Raw genomic sequence first — 23121 nt, 5'->3', positions numbered from 1 at the left:
AATTCAGGAGATGAACTGAAGCGGGCTTAATGGGGTAGGAGATGGAGGAAAGGAAGGTCTTAGGGAATTCAAGGGTTTACTGCACACATGAGCAAAGTCTCAAAATTAATCATTTGAACGTACAGAGGCGGATCTCCCAAATGACACCGGTTAGGAAGCAACGGTACGCCCTTTAGAATTCCTAGAGACAACACAAATCAACTGTTTCGATGGAAAATTCGGCGGGACTCTTGATTTCCATGGGAATACAGAGAAAAGAGACACTGATCTGGCTTGCAGGTATATTTAGGAAGTTGTTAGCCGGACATCACCTACTAGTATCATGTAAGTAGGCCGTCCGAAGTAGGAAGCTTAGGGGAAAAACCTGGAGGAAAACTTAAAAGCTTAAGCCACACCTCTACACTACACCACCTTTCACAATTTCTTCTCAGATAAGCATCATCCCCATCAGTGAAGAAACTCGTACCTCATAATAGGAAAAACAGGCCTAAAGATTCAATGTGTGTCTTGGGAGGTCCCATCTATGCGATATCTTCCTGGGACCAGAAAAGGCCCCAGGAAGATCAATCTCTGCACCCCTGAAAGCTTACCACCAAGGAAAATGACTAGGTCCATAGATTTCCTCCCTCAAACCAGCTTACCTCACACATAGATCATTAGCAACTCCGCCCTTACTCACATTATCACAGTCACAAGAGTGGTTAGGGAGAAAAGCACTAACCAGGGGAACTAAAACAGAGGCAATCCAGGCCAAGCTGGGCTGGTGGCAGATATCTGCTCCTTACGCTCGGGTGCATAATGCGACTCACCACAGTGCCTTTTTCACAGACCCTTTTGAACGTTTCTCCACAGAATCCAACAGCTCAAGTTAGTTCATGACGCTTCAAGGTCAACAATCGTCAAGAGAAAAACATGCAATATGTCTTACAATGTTGGATTCCTTACAAACAGGACAAGGAGATAACCATGTAGACAAAACCAGAGCATTTGAAAACATCTGTATTCTACAAACACACCAGTGAATGCTATAAATAAGGTACTATGACATAAAACAAAATGAAAACTAGATGTGAGACTCTTCTCTTCAGTGTACAGACTTCATGGCAGTTGCTGCACACTATCTAGCTACTTAGATCTTTAACTCTCTGTTCTGTTAATACCAAATGAGGCCCAAGTGTGTCAACCTGTTTCCCACAGAAACCAAAAAGTCTACATGCATCTCTTTTCTCCTGTGCCCTTTCACCTTACCTGCTCCCAATTCTCCACCAACGTCCTCCTCTTTCTCTAATTATTCTCCTCTTCATTTTGCTTGGCCTTGCCCCCAAGCATGCAAGACAGAGAGTCCTAGAGGTCCAAGATTCTAGAGTGGCTGTTTGCAAGGCGGAGGAGATTACAGTAACTGCCACACTGTATATACTTCTGTGCAAAGAAAAAGGGACAGTGTTCAGAATGTCTCTCACATATAACAAGAGCTGGAGATGGCAGGATACCTGTGTGGCCCAAGGAACTAGAGCTAGCAAATTATGGGCCAAACAATTGCAACCAAAGGCTGGAAGAGGAAAGGTCTGCAACCAGCTCTGTCTCCTAGCTCTCTGGTATTTGCTGCCAACGGGCAGAGTCTATTTCGTGAAGCATCAAGCACTGAAAAGAAGACTCCTGCTGCTGGAAGGTGACAGGAAGTAACGTCCAATGCAAGATCAAGGCTTGTCCTCGAAGCAATGCCCATAATGGAAGAGAAAAAAAAAAGAGAAAGCGGAAGTGAAATGTTAAGTCGCAAGTCCAACCTGGCCCCCAGCCTAGCCCAGCCCAAGGAAGGTAGGAGTCAAGGAGAAGAAACTAAAAGAGAAGAGCCTTGGACCACAACATTCTCCACAAGGTACACTCAAGAAACTTCACCCTACTCTTGAACCAAGTTACAAAGAGAGCTTCTTAATCCCTACTTTGGCTCCTTAAAAGCTGCTATCAGTTCACTCATTAGACACATATGATTTCAGAACAACTGTAATAGTTCAAACTAGATGGCTCTTTCCTTCCTAAGGATTATTAATTAAAGAAGATCTATATAGCTCTAAGTATATGATACATAAAATAGAATACTCTGTAGAATATAAGTAACTCTTAGTTCAGTGTATTAATGAACGTCTGTAAGAAATGTGGCAATGATTTCCCTAATGGAAGAGCCTGGGGGAGGTAAATCTGTCTTCTAGGATTTCCTCCCCAGAGCTCAGAAACTCAGGTGTTGTTTTAGCTCTCCTACACTCTCTTCACCCAAGCCCGCCTTCCTGTTGGGGATCGGACCTCCCTATTGGCTCTCTCATACCTTTCAACTGCCTGCTTTGTGACATCACTCTCCTACCAAACCTACTACCACTTGGTAGAGTCTTGGGGTTTCCGTGGAGCTGTTTGGACCAGTAACCAGTGACCTCTGTACTGGACACGTGCGCCGTTCAGCTGCAGCCACTCGGACATCCTCTAGTGTTGTCTCCTCATCCCTGGTACCTGCAGTGGATGCTTCCTCTTCTCTGACCATGTCAGGTAAGAAAAGAAACTTTGGAAAGTTTTGCGTTCGATTCTTTTGCCCCTAAATTGAGTAGGAGATTCAAAATAGCATGGAATAATGAGGGAAAGTATTGAACTACACGTCTGGAGACCTAATTTCACTTTTGACTTTGACGTTTACTATCTGTGTGACTTTGGACAAATCACTGGCTGTCTCACAAAGCCTGTTGCTTTCCTTAACTGTTACGTTAGGATACCACGTTGGGTTGATCACTCTGATCCCCTTCTTTTCCAGTATTGAGCCTTAAAGGGTACCCATGTAGAAAACGAAATCAGACACTTCTCAAGAGTGTTTCAACAGAAACATAGAAAAGCCAGGGGACATAGAAAACTAGCAATATATACCAAGATGTTTCATCTCTAATGGTCTCCCTCCACTAGGATTTCGACTAGTTGAAAAGAGAGAATAGGGAGAGAGGATGGAGAGTACTGGGCTCTACAGGGAGGCACAGAGTCGAGCGTAAGGAAGTTTAGGATGGTTTTCATTAGCACAGGCCAACAGGCACCAAGAGATGGGAGAAAATGTAAGAATGAAGAGGGAAAGCATAGAGGAGCTCTCAAGAAAAACGGAGTTTGCAATGGAATGCTGATGGGAACCAAAGATTTTCAATTAAAGCAGAAACAGCACAGAGGGAAACCTGCTCAGAGCAGGGCAAAACCAAGTTGATGGTAGCAAACCCTTACATTAACAGACTAAGAAGGAAAGTAAGGCCAGAACAGGGGATCACCAGGAAAGGCAGCTTATCAGAAAAGTCATACTCCGTTTTCTTTCTTTTATTGCCTCTCTGAATACAGTTGGCCACTTGACAGTTTTGAATATAAACATTTTAGAAATACGTTTTAGAAATGATGCCTCCTATAAACAAGCAACCACAGTGGTTATCTAGGGGGCTGCTTTTCAGTGTTTTATTCTTTCTAATTTTTAAACTAGGTAGACATTTCACCAATTCAACATTTTAAGTGATATCTTCTAAATTGAATCAGAAGGACTATTTTCCTTGGTGTGATATGTAGGTTCTAAGGCAAGGCTGCTTTTCATTTTTACAGTTATTTCCTTCCTAACACAGAGAGCACATTGATCAACAGCCATCGTTCGCTTGTAGAGCTTAGCTACCGAAGAAGAAGAAGAAGAAGAAGAAAAAGTCAAGCCCCACATCTCTAATTCCCCCCACTTAGGGAATTCCCTGGCGGTCCAGTGCTTAGGACTCGGTGCTTTCACGGCCAGGGCCACGCGGCGCGGCCAAAGAAACAAAACAAACAAACATCCACATTTATCGAAAACCATATTGTGGAGTCCTGTGGATTTTCTTACATTTGAAAATCTTTTTTAATTGGATTCTAGGCATGATGGTTTTTTGAGGTTTTGGGATGCCATCTTCTTGGATGCTGAAGATGATTCTAATCTAAGTTCTAGGATAAATCCAAAAACCTTCCTGATACATTTTAAGCTTCCTTTCTGCTTATTATATAAGCTATATTCATTGAAATATATATTTCTCCTAGGCTTAATACCTCTTACTTGCTGGGTAAAAATATGAAGGAGCACAATAATGAAACTCTTTTACACTTATTATTTTGCTGTCTGCTTCGTACCGGTTTTCATTGAAATACTTGTCTATATGTGTTGTGGCTACCTATACATGCACATTTATTGCATTCTGTTGCTTGTTATGCATTTTTTACTGACATACCTTCTCTGTCTGTATGCATTGGCTAGGAATTCATTCACCTCTATCACCTCCATCGTGTCTTCTGGTTAATAGTATTCACTAAAATAGAGTGGGCAAAATTCACTTTCATAATATTGCATGGATGGTACAGAATGCCATTTGTTAGTAAATTCATTAGGCTTCGATACTTGCCACATACCCCAGTTTTCATTAATATCTATGGATTTCTTTTTCGTTAACGTAATATGCTTGTCATGATTTTTCTTTGTCTTTCTAGAACTTATTGTATCTTCCTCCATATAAATCATACGCAACAGATCAGCTTATTCATCTATTAATTATTACTGCTATTATTATTGGTGGTGGTGTTATAACCACTTTACAGGTGAGGAATCTGAAGTAATCAGATAACTCTTCCCTTTCCAAAAGCACTTAAGAAATCCACTTTCGGGTAATCATTTTGAGGTAGGATGAGAAACCAGGCTTGAAGAGGGCAAAAATGACTCTTTCAATTCACCAGTTGGACTGAGCTGTACGTCACCTCTAGGTAATAGCGTGGGAACTGCACAAGCAAAGGGAGACACCGAAGACGACAATGGTAACAGCCGTACTGTTTTCTAATGGACAAAAAAAATGCCTATATTATAAGTTCTATTTCTCCTGCTTTCTGGCAGTATCATGCTCAGAGTGGAGTCCTGGCAAGGAAGTCAGGATACTTAGGTTCTGAAACCTGGTAATGATACTAACATAATGAGAGAACTTGAACAAGTCAACCCGACCTCTCTGAGCCTCAGTTTCCTTACTCACGAAATGAGACTGAGAACATCGAAGTTCTCTAAGGGCCTCCTAGTTCTAAAATGCTTCCAGTCTAGGAAATAGCATAGAAGTCAATACGAGTGCAGGCTGAAGGGAAAGACAGGGCAGGGAGAAGGTTGCTTCCAGCCTAGAGAACAATCTCTGAACCACACCACTTGGCTCTTCTGCCCGTCTGTGCCCAAGATGGGAGCACAGGCAGTGAATAGAGAAGAGTGGAAAACTGCTCAGTCCTTACAGCCATCATCAACTGTCTGATTTTGGGTTTCTCAGGAAGTAGTGATAGTAGAGGTGTCCTGATAGCAAGAACCTTCAGATGATGCCGTTCCTCAAACGTAGTGAGAATTTCTCAACCTCCCTGAGTTTTTCATGACCCTCTTGTTCTTACAGAAAATTTCCAACATCCATCTCTACTTGGAACTCTAAATTCTCTGCAGCATTCTCCTCCTGTGGTGAGCAATGCAACTTCCCTAACACGAAGTGTCTGCAACTTCTCCAGAGTCTCTGCCCCTGCCGTCAGTTCGGCATCGGCTACTGGTACCCCTTTCCAGACACTCATGGGTAGTGCCTACCTTTACCAACATTCTAGCACGACTATGTTATCTGGAGTTACTGACCACAGCCAGATCTCCACTTCAGCTGCTTCCTATCCAGGTGTTCTTGAGTGGGACATCACAGCAAGCACTGAAAAGAATTCTTCTTCACTCGGAGACTTTACTCTGGCACTCACTGACCGCCACACAGCTGCCTCCTCCATGTTTCTGGCAGCCCAGGATGATAAAACTTCAGACGCCAAGAACATGGTCCCTCTACATCCATCGCTTTCTGCCAGCCTTGCTCAGGGAACACCATCTCAGATTCCAAATCAGGGGCAGAGCCGCCTGTCACTTCCCTGCCAGGAAGGAAGCCAGGTATATTACTGTAACCAAGGCACACTGGGGTCTTTACTGTATGGAGAACTTGGCTCCTGCCCGCAATCCTACGGCTCGGCGTCATACACAGGAAGTCGGGCCTCTGGGCAACCAGAAATGGGAATGGGACTGAAGGAGATTCAGCCCACAAATATCCGACCACCAGCTTCCACCTCTGCAGTCTGCCACCCTGTGTCTGCTCAACGCATCACAGAAACAAGTTTTCAAGGTGAGTATAACAAACGCCAGAGAAAGTTGAAGAATGAGGTCGGCATTCAAAAATGGGGTCAAATCGACAGCTGGGAAGGGGTGTAGAGGCAGGTAGAATTTAGATCCTGAGCCTTTAATAACCACTACCTTCGCTCAGTGCCCTCTGTTTTTAGACTCTCTATGAGAACACCTAGGGCTTCCCTGGTGGCGCCGTGGTTAAGAATCCGCCTGCCAATGCAATGCGGGGGACACGGGTTCGAGCCCTGGTCTGCGAAGATCCCACATGCCGTGCAGCAACTAAGCGCATGTGCCACAACGACGGAGCCTGCATTCTAGAGCCCGTGAGCCTCAACTACCGAAGCCCACGTGCCTACAGCCCATGCTCCGCAACAAGAGAAGCCACCGCGATGAGAAGCCCGCACACCGCAACCAAGAGTAGCCCCCGCTAGCCGCCAACTAGAGAAAGCCCGTGCACAGCAATGAGAGACCCAGTGCAGCCAAAAAAATAAATACGTAGAATAAATAAGTTCAAACAGTAAATAAATACATAAACATAAATTACAAAAAAAAGAACACCTAATGCAGGTGGGAAGGTGGGAGGGCCACTGTAGAGGTCATCTATGCTACATGTACAAGAACCCCGAGAGCACACCAATCGGTACCACACTTTTCACTGCTGTAGCCGATCATTCCCCCTGTACTGCCACACTGTAGCACTCCCTTCCCTCATCTACTGCTATAGTCTCTTCGGAAGGTGTTTCAGAACTCTTGTTATGAGAGTGCCAGTTGAACTGTCCTCACTTCCTTCATTTATACCAGGATTGAAGACCTTGTGGTCCGAGATCCTGTCCAGAGAGCAAGCAGGCTAAGACTCTGTCTTTGTTGATGTATTTCATCAGAAAGGGCTCTACCCCCTCTCCTAGTTCATGGTGTGACGTGTTCTTGGCCTCTCGGGAAAGTGGGGAGAATGGAAAGGACCCTATATGAGAATGCTAGGCTTTGTAAAACATTTCAGGTTTTTAAAAATAAGACTCATTTTGTATTGGACTTATAACAGTCCTATGAAATACAAAGCGAGCCGAGAATCAGTGACAGGAAAGGCTCACCAGTAAGAATTACAACAGTCACCGCTTACCTCGTAGCATACGGCACTGTCCGTGATCCTTAAGAAGAGTTAGTAGAAATGCCTTGCCCATCTTGCCCCTGAACCCCTTGAAAGGTACATGACTGCTGTGTTGGTGTTTAGGGGGAGCATCTCACTTACCAGGGACTGACTTCTCCCTTGATCCCTTTGTAGGGATGGAGACCTCCCCCCTGGTGATGAAAAATTCCCTGGGATTGCAACCTCCAAGCCAGACGTTTTGTGTGACACAAAGTCAAGAACTCCCCAAGTCCTGCAGTAGCAGAAACAGCCACATACTTGAGAGTAACCCACCATCTGAACTTGGGGACATTTCAGTGACAGCTCCAGTCCAGAGTGCCAGGCGTCTCCTGGCCCTGCCTCCAGCTCCAAGCCAGGGACAAATAGAGAGTAAGCACGTGGATGATATCAAAACCAAGCTTTCAAAGCCTCTGGATGCCTACCAGATCCCAACAGAGAACCAAGATCCTCCACTACTCCCTTTAGGAATCCCTGATAGTCACCAGCCGCTGGCCTGCACCGATCCCCTCAGCCAAGAGGAGCAGCCTGGTTCTGAAAATGCTGATCTGGGAGAGAACAGCCGGAGTCGTCAGGACCTAGGGACACTTGAAAATGGGATTGAACCTAGCAGTGGTCTTGCAGACATTACTACACTGGCGGAGGATATTCACCTTCCCCAGCTCTTTAATCCTTTGAAAGATCTTGATCAATCCCAAGGTCCCAACGTGATCAAAGCTAAAGACACCAGAGCCATTAAGGTGAATCAGGTGCAGGAAAAGCCAAGTGTCATAAAGGTTCCCTCTGATCAACCCAGGAAGAACAAACAGAAAGCCTCTGAGCCTATCAGTGGCGCTCCCAAGGCCAAAATCCAGCCAAAGAATCCAGAGTGCCTGTTAGGGGGAGAAGTGGTTATATGCCACGCTGCAGTCAGTGACAGGGCTCCTGTGAACACGGCCAAGCACTCTCAAGGCAAACCTCAGAAAGCTGCATCCAGAAAGATCAGCAAAACTAAGAGCCACGGGCAGGAAAAGACCAAAAGGACCAGAGGGAGAAACAAGGCTGAAGAGAACAAGCAGTCAGGGAACAAAGTCAAGGCAGAAGAGAAGCCAGCAATCCCCCACACGAAGCGAAAGGAACACCAAACTGAGCTTCTCCAACAGAGCTTTCAAAAGCCTCGAACCTCCCTTGGCGTGCGCATGCTGGAGTCTGTGAAGGTTCTTCATGCGCTGGGGAAGAAGAATGAGACGAAAACTGGGCTCTCTTCCTGTCGGCTCTTGGGAAAGTCAAGCAACCCCAAAGACCCCCAGCCACCCCCAGCTATCCAGCCATGGCGGCATACCCCACGTGAGGGGAAGGGTCCTGAGAAAACGCAAGTCCAAGCCCAGAAACCAGACAGCAGTGCTGAAACAGAGTGTCCGTCTCCAGCCCAGTATGAGCGGCCTCCTCCTGGGAAGGTCAAGTTGATACCTCTGCCTTTTTCTGCCTGGGACAAGCCTCAAGCTCGACCCGCTCCTCGGAGGCCACAGTCTCTGGCCTCACATCGGCCTGCTGGGGCTTACCGTGCCCAGCCTGGTTCTACTGACTCAGCTCAACCTGCTGCAGTCAATTCATCCCAGCCAGCTCCTGCCTCTTTGCCAGGCCCCGCCAAACCAGCTCAGCCAACTGTGACCAACCCAACCCAACCGGCTTGGACCAACCATACCCAGCCTCGTGTCCCTCAGTCTGCTGCTCCTAGGCCTGCACCCTCCAAAACTTCATCTGGCGCTCCTCTCCAGCGGGAGCCTGTTCCCCCTGCTGTGAATAAGCGCCAGTCCCCACCCAAGCTCCAAACCCAATTTCTACTCCAAGACTTCAGCAAGCAACGAGTTCCATGGAGGGAACCCAACGTGCCTGAGCCAGTCATGTCAAAGCCCATCGAACAAGAGCAGAGGCCAGAGCGAGAGGCCATGAAGAGGCGGGCTCAACAACAACGGGAGAATGCTGCCAGATACACCTCTTCGGGCAAGCTGCAATTTTTCACCGAGAGGGAAAACGAAATGGAAATTGCCGACTACTACGGATACGTCAAGTGAGAGCTGCTAGGATTCTTGGTGCCACCTTGGCTACCAGCTGTTCTTCCATACACAGGTAAGATAGGTATAGAACTGAATAAGTAAATGGAATACAATTAATAGACGAGTAACAAACCTTTCGAATTTTCAGATGCTGCTAACTGGGGCGTGAGAAAGGAAGGACTGAAAGTTGGATGGGAGAATGAAGGAAAGGGGTAAAAACTGAGCAAAGAGGAAGGAACTTGGCCCAGGGCTAGGAAGGCCAAAAGAGACGTATGGATTTAGGAAAGGAAGCAGGAGCGAGGATGAAATGGCAGAAGTAAAAAGCAGGGTCAGAGGTCTGGGTTGAAAGAACACAATTGGAGTAGAGTTGAAGGTGACAGAAGATGAGTCTAGGTTTACTAGGAGAAATAGAAAAAGTCTCTCGGGGACGCTGGCCTTAAGTCTCACAACCACCAGATAGGTATTTCAGAAAACAAGAGGTTCAGGACACATCTCTGAAAGGTCTGAGTTGCCTTATTCAGGTGTGACTGTAGTGGGGGAATAGGGAAATCTACCAGAGAAGTGGCTAGGGCTCAGAGTTATCCTAGGGGCAGCTGACGACAGGGGCAGAGCCAAGGGAACTGCTGGATCAGGAGGCCCACGAACAAAGCAGGGGCATAGCCGCCTGTCACTTCCCTGCCAGGAAGGAAGCCAGGTATATTACTATAACCAAGGCACACTGGGGTCTTTACTGTATGGAGAACTTGGCTCCTGCCCGCAATCCTACGGCTCGGCGTCACACACAGGAAGTAGGGCCTCTGGGCAACCAGAAATGGGAATGGGACTGAAGGAGATTCAGCCCACAAATATCCGACCACCAGCTTCCACCTCTGCAGTCTGCCACCCTGTGTCTGCTCAACGCATCACAGAAACAAGTTTTCAAGGTGAGTATACAGACGGCAGAGAAAAGTTGAACAATGAGGTCAGCATTCAAAAATGGGGTCAAATCGACAGCTGGGAAGGGGTGTAGAGACAGGTAGAATTTAGATCCTGAGCCTTTAATAACCACTACCTTCTCTCAGTGCTCTCTGTTTTTAGACTCTATATGAGAACACCTAGGGCTTCCCTGGTGGCGCCTGCCAATGCAGGGGACACGGGTTCGAGCCCTGGTCTGCGAAGATCCCACATGCCGTGCAGCAACTAAGCGCATGTGCCACAACGACGGAGCCTGCATTCTAGAGCCCGTGAGCCTCAACTACCGAAGCCCACGTGCCTACAGCCCATGCTCCGCAACAAGAGAAGCCACCGCGATGAGATGCCCGCACACCGCAACCGAGAGTAGCCCCCGCTAGCCGCCAACTAGAGAAAGCCCGTGCACAGCAATGAGAGACCCAGTGCGGCCAAAAAAATAAATACGTAGAATAAATAAGTTCAAACAGTAAATAAATACATAAACATAAATTACAAAAAAAAAGAACACCTAATGCAGGTGGGAAGGTGCGAGGGCCACTGTAGAGGTCATCTATGCTACATGTACAAGAACCCCGAGAGCACACCAATCGGTACCACACTTTTCACTGCTGTAGCCGATCATTCCCCCTGTACTGCCACACTGTAGCACTCCCTTCCCTCATCTACTGCTATAGTCTCTTTGGAAGGTGTTTCCGAACTCTTGTTATCAGAGTGCCAGTTGAACTGTCCTCACTTCCTTCATTTATACCAGGATTGAAGACCTTGTGGTCCGAGATCCTGTCCAGAGAGCAAGCAGGCTAAGACTCTGTCTTTGTTGATGTATTTCATCAGCAAGGGCTCTACCCCCTCTCCTAGTTCATGGTGTGACGTGTTCTTGGCCTCTCGGGAAAGTGGGGAGAATGGAAAGGACCCTATATGAGAATGCTAGGCTCTGTAAAACATTTCAGGTTTTTAAAAATAAGGCTCATTTTGTATTGGACTTACAACAGTCCTATGAAATACAAAGAAAGCCGAGAATCAGTGACAGGAAAGGATCACCAGTAAGAACTACAACAGTCACCGCTTACCTCGTAGCATAGGGCACTGTCCGTGATCCTTAAGAAGAGTTAGTAGAAATGCCTTGCCCATCTTGCCCCTGAACCCCTTGAAAGGTACACGACTGCTGTGTTGGTGTTTAGGGGGAGCATCTCACTTACCAGGGACTGACTTCTCCCTTGATTCCTCTGTAGTGATGGAGACTTCCCCGCTGATGAAAAATTCCCTGGGATTGCAACCTCTAAGCCAGACAGCTTTCCTATGGAATGACAGAGAACTTGTCAAGGTGAAACACCAGTCTGCGGGAGAAAGGGAAGAAGAGAATGATGGAAATCGTTTCTGGGAAACTATTTTTACATTATGTGTTGTTTGTTCCCGGTAAATAAACTGAAATCTTCCTAACAGTAAAACAAAATCTAAACCACTAAAGCCAATAATACAGGAGTATAACGTTCGAAAAAAATTTCTTTGGCTGCGCAGCATGTGGGATCTTAGCTCCCCAACCAGGGATTGAACCCACGCCTGCTGCATTGGAAGCGCAGAGTCTTCACCACGGGACCACCGGGGAAGTCCCAGGACTATCACTTTTAAAGGAGAAGGTACAAACCCCTCGGTTCTATGAACTGGAGATTTTTAGTAAGAAGTCAATATATTTGTTGTTAGGCACATTTTATGTTAGGCTGTCTCCCTGCACAGGATGCAGGCGCCTTGAGAATGGAAGTCATATCCCTCTATAGTACGTCCCTCTTCTTTCTGCTTTGCAGTTTGCTGCTCCACTTGCTCAACCCCACCTAGTAATAACCTATACTTCCCTTGTTCCTGTTTTCCCATCTGGAAAACAGACAAAAGGCAACCAAACAACGCAAAGGTCTCAACAAATAAGGGATATCCAAAACCAGAGATGGCCAGAACTTCTGTACCCCTGATGAAATAGTCCTCATACAAAACCTGATAATCAAATTCCTTAATGCTAGGAATCACAGTGAAAAATAGTATCTGAACTGACTTCTGTCAGATGAGTGAGAACTAAGGTTAATTCAGTGTATCTGAAGCATAGAAAGTGAGGGCAAAAGTGGCACAAGATGGGACTAGAGAAGCAGAGAGGATTCTAGACCACGCAGAGTCTTAAAGGCCAACAGTGTGTTTTCTATTCTCAAAACAATGCTTGTGAGCGATGTTTATGAGCAACGTTCCAACTTGCTTTGAAGGTTTCTTGTGTGAAGAGTGGATTGGAAGGAAACAAGATATATGGACACTAGTTAGGACCTAATCGCAACAGACAGGCAAGTTCAGTATTAGGAAGTTGAGGAAGAGCTGGCTGACAGATTCCAAAGAAATTCAGGAGATGAACTGAAGCGGGCTTAATGGGGTAGGAGATGGAGGAAAGGAAGGTCTTAGGGAATTCAAGGGTTTACTGCACACATGAGCAAAGTCTCAAAATTAATCATTTGAACGTACAGAGGCGGATCTCCCAAATGACACCGGTTAGGAAGCAACGGTACGCCCTTTAGAATTCCTAGAGACAACACAAATCAACTGTTTCGATGGAAAATTCGGCGGGACTCTTGATTTCCATGGGAATACAGAGAAAAGAGACACTGATCTGGCTTGCAGGTATATTTAGGAAGTTGTTAGCCGGACATCACCTACTAGTATCATGTAAGTAGGCCGTCCGAAGTAGGAAGCTTAGGGGAAAAACCTGGAGGAAAACTTAAAAGCTTAAGCCACACCTCTACACTACACCACCTTTCACAATTTCTTCTCAGATAAGCATCATCCCCATCAGTGAAGAAACTCGTACCTCATAATAGGAAAAACAGGCCTAAAGATTCAATGTGTGTCTTGGGAGGTCCCATCTATGCGATATCTTCCTGGGACCAGAAAAGGCCCCAGGAAGATCCATCTCTGCACCCCTGAAAGCTTACCACCAAGGAAAATGACTAGGTCCATAGATTGCCTCCCTCAAACCAGCTTACCTCACACATAGATCATTAGCAACTCCGCCCTTACTCACATTATCACAGTCACAAGAGTGGTTAGGGAGAAAAGCACTAACCAGGGGAACTAAAACAGAGGCAATCCAGGCCAAGCTGGGCTGGTGGCAGATATCTGCTCCTTACGCTCGGGTGCATAATGCGACTCACCACAGTGCCTTTTTCACAGACCCTTTTGAACGTTTCTCCACAGAATCCAACAGCTCAAGTTAGTTCATGACGCTTCAAGGTCAACAATCGTCAAGAGAAAAACATGCAATATGTCTTACAATGTTGGATTCCTTACAAACAGGACAAGGAGATAACCATGTAGACAAAACCAGAGCATTTGAAAACATCTGTATTCTACAAACACACCAGTGAATGCTATAAATAAGGTACTATGACATAAAACAAAATGAAAACTAGATGTGAGACTGTTCTCTTCAGTGTACAGACTTCATGGCAGTTGCTGCACACTATCTAGCTACTTAGATCTTTAACTCTCTGTTCTGTTAATACCAAATGAGGCCCAAGTGTGTCAACCTGTTTCCCACAGAAACCAAAAAGTCTACATGCATCTCTTTTCTCCTGTGCCCTTTCACCTTACCTGCTCCCAATTCTCCACCAACGTCCTCCTCTTTCTCTAATTATTCTCCTCTTCATTTTGCTTGGCCTTGCCCCCAAGCATGCAAGACAGAGAGTCCTAGAGGTCCAAGATTCTAGAGTGGCTGTTTGCAAGGCGGAGGAGATTACAGTAACTGCCACACTGTATATACTTCTGTGCAAAGAAAAAGGGACAGTGTTCAGAATGTCTCTCACATATAACAAGAGCTGGAGATGGCAGGATACCTGTGTGGCCCAAGGAACTAGAGCTAGCAAATTATGGGCCAAACAATTGCAACCAAAGGCTGGAAGAGGAAAGGTCTGCAACCAGCTCTGTCTCCTAGCTCTCTGGTATTTGCTGCCAACGGGCAGAGTCTATTTCGTGAAGCATCAAGCACTGAAAAGAAGACTCCTGCTGCTGGAAGGTGACAGGAAGTAACGTCCAATGCAAGATCAAGGCTTGTCCTCGAAGCAATGCCCATAATGGAAGAGAAAAAAAAAAGAGAAAGCGGAAGTGAAATGTTAAGTCGCAAGTCCAACCTGGCCCCCAGCCTAGCCCAGCCCAAGGAAGGTAGGAGTCAAGGAGAAGAAACTAAAAGAGAAGAGCCTTGGACCACAACATTCTCCACAAGGTACACTCAAGAAACTTCACCCTACTCTTGAACCAAGTTACAAAGAGAGCTTCTTAATCCCTACTTTGGCTCCTTAAAAGCTGCTATCAGTTCACTCATTAGACACATATGATTTCAGAACAACTGTAATAGTTCAAACTAGATGGCTCTTTCCTTCCTAAGGATTATTAATTAAAGAAGATCTATATAGCTCTAAGTATATGATACATAAAATAGAATACTCTGTAGAATATAAGTAACTTAGTTCAGTGTATTAATGAACGTCTGTAAGAAATGTGGCAATGATTTCCCTAATGGAAGAGCCTGGGGGAGGTAAATCTGTCTTCTAGGATTTCCTCCCCAGAGCTCAGAAACTCAGGTGTTGTTTTAGCTCTCCTACACTCTCTTCACCCAAGCCCGCCTTCCTGTTGGGGATCGGACCTCCCTATTGGCTCTCTCATACCTTTCAACTGCCTGCTTTGTGACATCACTCTCCTACCAAACCTACTACCACTTGGTAGAGTCTTGGGGTTTCCGTGGAGCTGTTTGGACCAGTAACCAGTGACCTCTGTACTGGACACGTGCGCCGTTCAGCTGCAGCCACTCGGACATCCTCTAGTGTTGTCTCCTCATCCCTGGTACCTGCAGTGGATGCTTCCTCTTCTCTGACCATGTCAGGTAAGAAAAGAAACTTTGGAAAGTTTTGCGTTCGATTCTTTTGCCCCTAAATTGAGTAGGAGATTCAAAATAGCATGGAATAATGAGGGAAAGTATTGAACTACACGTCTGGAGACCTAATTTCACTTTTGACTTTGACGTTTACTATCTGTGTGACTTTGGACAAATCACTGGCTGTCTCACAAAGCCTGTTGCTTTCCTTAACTGTTACGTTAGGATACCACGTTGGGTTGATCACTCTGATCCCCTTCTTTTCCAGTATTGAGCCTTAAAGGGTACCCATGTAGAAAACGAAATCAGACACTTCTCAAGAGTGTTTCAACAGAAACATAGAAAAGCCAGGGGACATAGAAAACTAGCAATATATACCAAGATGTTTCATCTCTAATGGTCTCCCTCCACTAGGATTTCGACTAGTTGAAAAGAGAGAATAGGGAGAGAGGATGGAGAGTACTGGGCTCTACAGGGAGGCACAGAGTCGAGCGTAAGGAAGTTTAGGACGGTTTTCATTAGCACAGGCCAACAGGCACCAAGAGATGGGAGAAAATGTAAGAATGAAGAGGGAAAGCATAGAGGAGCTCTCAAGAAAAACGGAGTTTGCAATGGAATGCTGATGGGAACCAAAGATTTTCAATTAAAGCAGAAACAGCACAGAGGGAAACCTGCTCAGAGCAGGGCAAAACCAAGTTGATGGTAGCAAACCCTTACATTAACAGACTTAAGAAGGAAAGTAAGGCCAGAACAGGGGATCACCGGGAAAGGCAGCTTATCAGAAAAGTCATACTCCGTTTTCTTTCTTTTATTGCCTCTCTGAATACAGTTGGCCACTTGACAGTTTTGAATATAAACATTTTAGAAATACGTTTTAGAAATGATGCCTCCTATAAACAAGCAACCACAGTGGTTATCTAGGGGGCTGCTTTTCAGTGTTTTATTCTTTCTAATTTTTAAACTAGGTAGACATTTCACCAATTCAACATTTTAAGTGATATCTTCTAAATTGAATCAGAAGGACTATTTTCCTTGGTGTGATATGTAGGTTCTAAGGCAAGGCTGCTTTTCATTTTTACAGTTATTTCCTTCCTAACACAGAGAGCACATTCATCAACAGCCATCGTTCGCTTGTAGAGCTTAGCTACCGAAGAAGAAGAAGAAGAAGAAAAAGTCAAGCCCCACATCTCTAATTCCCCCCACTTAGGGAATTCCCTGGCGGTCCAGTGCTTAGGACTCGGTGCTTTCACGGCCAGGGCCACGCGGCGCGGCCAAAGAAACAAAACAAACAAACATCCACGTTTATCGAAAACCATATTGTGGAGTCCTGTGGATTTTCTTACATTCGAAAATCTTTTTTAATTGGATTCTAGGCATGATGGTTTTTTGAGGTTTTGGGATGCCATCTTCTTGGATGCTGAAGATGATTCTAATCTAAGTTCTAGGATAAATCCAAAAACCTTCCTGATACATTTTAAGCTTCCTTTCTGCTTATTATATAAGCTATATTCATTGAAATATATATTTCTCCTAGGCTTAATACCTCTTACTTGCTGGGTAAAAATATGAAGGAGCACAATAATGAAACTCTTTTACACTTATTATTTTGCTGTCTGCTTCGTACCGGTTTTCATTGAAATACTTGTCTATATGTGTTGTGGCTACCTATACATGCACATTTATTGCATTCTGTTGCTTGTTATGCATTTTTTACTGACATACCTTCTCTGTCTGTATGCATTGGCTAGGAATTCATTCACCTCTATCACCTCCATCGTGTTTTCTGGTTAATAGTATTCACTAAAATAGAGTGGGCAAAATTCACTTTCATAATATTGCATGGATGGTACAGAATGCCATTTGTTAGTAAATTCATTAGGCTTCGATACTTGCCACATACCCCAGTTTTCATTAATATCTATGGATTTCTTTTTCGTTAACGTAATATGCTTGTCATGATTTTTCTTTGTCTTTCTAGAACTTATTGTATCTTCCTCCATATAAATCATACGCAATAGATCAGCTTATTCATCTATTAATTATTACTGCTATTATTATTGGTGGTGGTGTTATAACCACTTTATAGGTGAGGAATCTGAAGTAATCAGATAACGTTTCCCTTTCCAAAAGCACTTAAGAAATCCACTTTCGGGTAATCATTTTGAGGTAGGATGAGAAACCAGGCTTGAAGAGGGCAAAAATGACTCTTTCAATTCACCAGTTGGACTGAGCTGTACGTCACCTCTAGGTAATAGCGTGGGAACTGCACAAGCAAAGGGAGACACTGAAGACGACAATGGTAATAGCCGTACTGTTTTCTAATGGACAAAAAAAATGCCTATATTATAAGTTCTATTTCTCCTGCTTTCTGGCAGTATCATGCTCAGAGTGGAGTCCTGGCAAGGAAGTCAGGATACTTAGGTTCTGAAACCTGGTAATGATACTAACATAATGAGAGAACTTGAACAAGTCAACCCGACCTCTCTGAGCCTCAGTTTCCTTACTCACGAAATGAGACTGAGAACATCGAAGTTCTCTAAGGGCCTCCTAGTTCTAAAATGCTTCCAGTCTAGGAAATAGCATAGAAGTCAATACGAGTGCAGGCTGAAGGGAAAGACAGGGCAGGGAGAAGGTTGCTTCCAGCCTAGAGAACAATCTCTGAACCACACCACTTGGCTCTTCTGCCCGTCTGTGCCCAAGATGGGAGCACAGGCAGTGAATAGAGAAGAGTGGAAAACTGCTCAGTCCTTACAGCCATCATCAACTGTCTGATTTTGGGTTTCTCAGGAAGTAGTGATAGTAGAGGTGTCCTGATAGCAAGAACCTTCAGATGATGCCGTTCCTCAAACGTAGTGAGAATTTCTCAACCTCCCTGAGTTTTTCATGACCCTCTTGTTCTTACAGAAAATTTCCAACATCCATCTCTACTTGGAACTCTAAATTCTCTGCAGCATTCTCCTCCTGTGGTGAGCAATGCAACTTCCCTAACACGAAGTGTCTGCAACTTCTCCAGAGTCTCTGCCCCTGCCGTCAGTTCGGCATCGGCTACTGGTACCCCTTTCCAGACACTCATGGGTAGTGCCTACCTTTACCAACATTCTAGCACGACTATGTTATCTGGAGTTACTGACCACAGCCAGATCTCCACTTCAGCTGCTTCCTATCCAGGTGTTCTTGAGTGGGACATCACAGCAAGCACTGAAAAGAATTCTTCTTCACTCGGAGACTTTACTCTGGCACTCACTGACCGCCACACAGCTGCCTCCTCCATGTTTCTGGCAGCCCAGGATGATAAAACTTCAGACGCCAAGAACATGGTCCCTCTACATCCATCGCTTTCTGCCAGCCTTGCTCAGGGAACACCATCTCAGATTCCAAATCAGGGGCAGAGCCGCCTGCCACTTCCCTGCCAGGAAGGAAGCCAGGTATATTACTATAACCAAGGCACACTGGGGTCTTTACTGTATGGAGAACTTGGCTCCTGCCCGCAATCCTACGGCTCGGCGTCATACACAGGAAGTCGGGCCTCTGGGCAACCAGAAATGGGAATGGGACCGAAGGAGATTCAGCCCACAAATATCCGACCACCAGCTTCCACCTCTGCAGTCTGCCACCCTGTGTCTGCTCAACGCATCACAGAAACAAGTTTTCAAGGTGAGTATAACAAACGCCAGAGAAAGTTGAAGAATGAGGTCGGCATTCAAAAATGGGGTCAAATCGACAGCTGGGAAGGGGTGTAGAGGCAGGTAGAATTCAGATCCTGAGCCTTTAATAACCACTACCTTCGCTCAGTGCCCTCTGTTTTTAGACTCTCTATGAGAACACCTAGGGCTTCCCTGGTGGCGCCGTGGTTAAGAATCCGCCTGCCAATGCAATGCGGGGGACACGGGTTCGAGCCCTGGTCTGCGAAGATCCCACATGCCGTGCAGCAACTAAGCGCATGTGCCACAACGACGGAGCCTGCATTCTAGAGCCCGTGAGCCTCAACTACCGAAGCCCACGTGCCTACAGCCCATGCTCCGCAACAAGAGAAGCCACCGCGATGAGAAGCCCGCACACCGCAACCAAGAGTAGCCCCCGCTAGCCACCAACTAGAGAAAGCCCGTGCACAGCAATGAGAGACCCAGTGCAGCCAAAAACATAAATACGTAGAATAAATAAGTTCAAACAGTAAATAAATACATAAACATAAATTACAAAAAAAAAAGAACACCTAATGCAGGTGGGACGGTGGGAGGGCCACTGTAGAGGTCATCTATGCTACATGTACAAGAACCCCGAGAGCACACCAATCGGTACCACACTTTTCACTGCTGTAGCCGATCGTTCCCCCTGTACTGCCACACTGTAGCACTCCCTTCCCTCATCTACTGCTATAGTCTCTTCGGAAGGTGTTTCAGAACTCTTGTTATGAGAGTGCCAGTTGAACTGTCCTCACTTCCTTCATTTATACCAGGATTGAAGACCTTGTGGTCCGAGATCCTGTCCAGAGAGCAAGCAGGCTAAGACTCTGTCTTTGTTGATGTATTTCATCAGCAAGGGCTCTACCCCCTCTCCTAGTTCATGGTGTGACGTGTTCTTGGCCTCTCGGGAAAGTGGGGAGAATGGAAAGGACCCTATATGAGAATGCTAGGCTTTGTAAAACATTTCAGGTTTTTAAAAATAAGACTCATTTTGTATTGGACTTATAAACAGTCCTATGAAATACAAAGCGAGCCGAGAATCAGCGACAGGAAAGGCTCACCAGTAAGAATTACAACAGTCACCGCTTACCTCGTAGCATAGGGCACTGTCCGTGATCCTTAAGAAGAGTTAGTAGAAATGCCTTGCCCATCTTGCCCCTGAACCCCTTGAAAGGTACACGACTGCTGTGTTGGTGTTTAGGGGGAGCATCTCACTTACCAGGGACTGACTTCTCCCTTGATCCCTTTGTAGGGATGGAGACCTCCCCCCTGGTGATGAAAAATTCCCTGGGATTGCAACCTCCAAGCCAGACGTTTTGTGTGACACAAAGTCAAGAACTCCCCAAGTCCTGCAGTAGCAGAAACAGCCACATACTTGAGAGTAACCCACCATCTGAACTTGGGGACATTTCAGTGACAGCTCCAGTCCAGAGTGCCAGGCGTCTCCTGGCCCTGCCTCCAGCTCCAAGCCAGGGACAAATAGAGAGTAAGCACGTGGATGATATCAAAACCAAGCTTTCAAAGCCTCTGGATGCCTACCAGATCCCAACAGAGAACCAAGATCCTCCACTACTCCCTTTAGGAATCCCTGATAGTCACCAGCCGCTGGCCTGCACCGATCCCCTCAGCCAAGAGGAGCAGCCTGGTTCTGAAAATGCTGATCTGGGAGAGAACAGCCGGAGTCGTCAGGACCTAGGGACACTTGAAAATGGGATTGAACCTAGCAGTGGTCTTGCAGACATTACTACACTGGCGGAGGATATTCACCTTCCCCAGCTCTTTAATCCTTTGAAAGATCTTGATCAATCCCAAGGTCCCAACGTGATCAAAGCTAAAGACACCAGAGCCATTAAGGTGAATCAGGTGCAGGAAAAGCCAAGTGTCATAAAGGTTCCCTCTGATCAACCCAGGAAGAACAAACAGAAAGCCTCTGAGCCTATCAGTGGCGCTCCCAAGGCCAAAATCCAGCCAAAGAATCCAGAGTGCCTGTTAGGGGGAGAAGTGGTTATATGCCACGCTGCAGTCAGTGACAGGGCTCCTGTGAACACGGCCAAGCACTCTCAAGGCAAACCTCAGAAAGCTGCATCCAGAAAGATCAGCAAAACTAAGAGCCACGGGCAGGAAAAGACCAAAAGGACCAGAGGGAGAAACAAGGCTGAGGAGAACAAGCAGTCAGGGAACAAAGTCAAGGCAGAAGAGAAGCCAGCAATCCCCCACACGAAGCGAAAGGAACACCAAACTGAGCTTCTCCAACAGAGCTTTCAAAAGCCTCGAACCTCCCTTGGCGTGCGCATGCTGGAGTCTGTGAAGGTTCTTCATGCGCTGGGGAAGAAGAATGAGACGAAAACTGGGCTCTCTTCCTGTCGGCTCTTGGGAAAGTCAAGCAACCCCAAAGACCCCCAGCCACCCCCAGCTATCCAGCCATGGCGGCATACCCCACGTGAGGGGAAGGGTCCTGAGAAAACGCAAGTCCAAGCCCAGAAACCAGACAGCAGTGCTGAAACAGAGTGTCCGTCTCCAGCCCAGTATGAGCGGCCTCCTCCTGGGAAGGTCAAGTTGATACCTCTGCCTTTTTCTGCCTGGGACAAGCCTCAAGCTCGACCCGCTCCTCGGAGGCCACAGTCTCTGGCCTCACATCGGCCTGCTGGGGCTTACCGTGCCCAGCCTGGTTCTACTGACTCAGCTCAACCTGCTGCAGTCAATTCATCCCAGCCAGCTCCTGCCTCTTTGCCAGGCCCCGCCAAACCAGCTCAGCCAACTGTGACCAACCCAACCCAACCGGCTTGGACCAACCATACCCAGCCTCGTGTCCCTCAGTCTGCTGCTCCTAGGCCTGCACCCTCCAAAACTTCATCTGGCGCTCCTCTCCAGCGGGAGCCTGTTCCCCCTGCTGTGAATAAGCGCCAGTCCCCACCCAAGCTCCAAACCCAATTTCTACTCCAAGACTTCAGCAAGCAACGAGTTCCATGGAGGGAACCCAACGTGCCTGAGCCAGTCATGTCAAAGCCCATCGAACAAGAGCAGAGGCCAGAGCGAGAGGCCATGAAGAGGCGGGCTCAACAACAACGGGAGAATGCTGCCAGATACACCTCTTCGGGCAAGCTGCAATTTTTCACCGAGAGGGAAAACGAAATGGAAATTGCCGACTACTACGGATACGTCAAGTGAGAGCTGCTAGGATTCTTGGTGCCACCTTGGCTACCAGCTGTTCTTCCATACACAGGTAAGATAGGTATAGAACTGAATAAGTAAATGGAATACAATTAATAGACGAGTAACAAACCTTTCGAATTTTCAGATGCTGCTAACTGGGGCGTGAGAAAGGAAGGACTGAAAGTTGGATGGGAGAATGAAGGAAAGGGGTAAAAACTGAGCAAAGAGGAAGGAACTTGGCCCAGGGCTAGGAAGGCCAAAAGAGACGTATGGATTTAGGAAAGGAAGCAGGAGCGAGGATGAAATGGCAGAAGTAAAAAGCAGGGTCAGAGGTCTGGGTTGAAAGAACACAATTGGAGTAGAGTTGAAGGTGACAGAAGATGAGTCTAGGTTTACTAGGAGAAATAGAAAAAGTCTCTCGGGGACGCTGGCCTTAAGTCTCACAACCACCAGATAGGTATTTCAGAAAACAAGAGGTTCAGGACACATCTCTGAAAGGTCTGAGTTGCCTTATTCAGGTGTGACTGTAGTGGGGGAATAGGGAAATCTACCAGAGAAGTGGCTAGGGCTCAGAGTTATCCTAGGGGCAGCTGACGACAGGGGCAGAGCCAAGGGAACTGCTGGATCAGGAGGCCCACGAACAAAGCAGGGGCATAGCCGCCTGTCACTTCCCTGCCAGGAAGGAAGCCAGGTATATTACTATAACCAAGGCACACTGGGGTCTTTACTGTATGGAGAACTTGGCTCCTGCCCGCAATCCTACGGCTCGGCGTCACACACAGGAAGTAGGGCCTCTGGGCAACCAGAAATGGGAATGGGACTGAAGGAGATTCAGCCCACAAATATCCGACCACCAGCTTCCACCTCTGCAGTCTGCCACCCTGTGTCTGCTCAACGCATCACAGAAACAAGTTTTCAAGGTGAGTATACAGACGGCAGAGAAAAGTTGAACAATGAGGTCAGCATTCAAAAATGGGGTCAAATCGACAGCTGGGAAGGGGTGTAGAGACAGGTAGAATTTAGATCCTGAGCCTTTAATAACCACTACCTTCTCTCAGTGCTCTCTGTTTTTAGACTCTATA

General features: G+C 46.4%; 1 pseudogene across 1 annotated transcript; it reads left to right on the top strand.

Moving 5' to 3' along the window:
• Window positions 1-15128: 15128 nt before the first annotated feature.
• Window positions 15129-22054, top strand: LOC309621933 (uncharacterized protein C2orf78 pseudogene; annotated as a pseudogene). Its single transcript has 3 exons — window positions 15129-15212; window positions 18108-18742; window positions 20147-22054. The product of its transcript is annotated as an uncharacterized protein C2orf78 pseudogene (transcript).
• The last annotated feature ends 1067 nt before the right edge of the window (window positions 22055-23121 follow it).

This window comes from Balaenoptera borealis (assembly GCF_965194805.1).
Source record: "Balaenoptera borealis genome assembly, contig: HAP1_SCAFFOLD_1224, whole genome shotgun sequence".
In the NCBI taxonomy this organism is placed as follows: domain Eukaryota; kingdom Metazoa; phylum Chordata; class Mammalia; order Artiodactyla; family Balaenopteridae; genus Balaenoptera; species Balaenoptera borealis.
The sequence above is the reverse complement of the archived record's forward strand: the minus strand, read 5'-3'. Positions and strand labels throughout refer to the sequence as shown.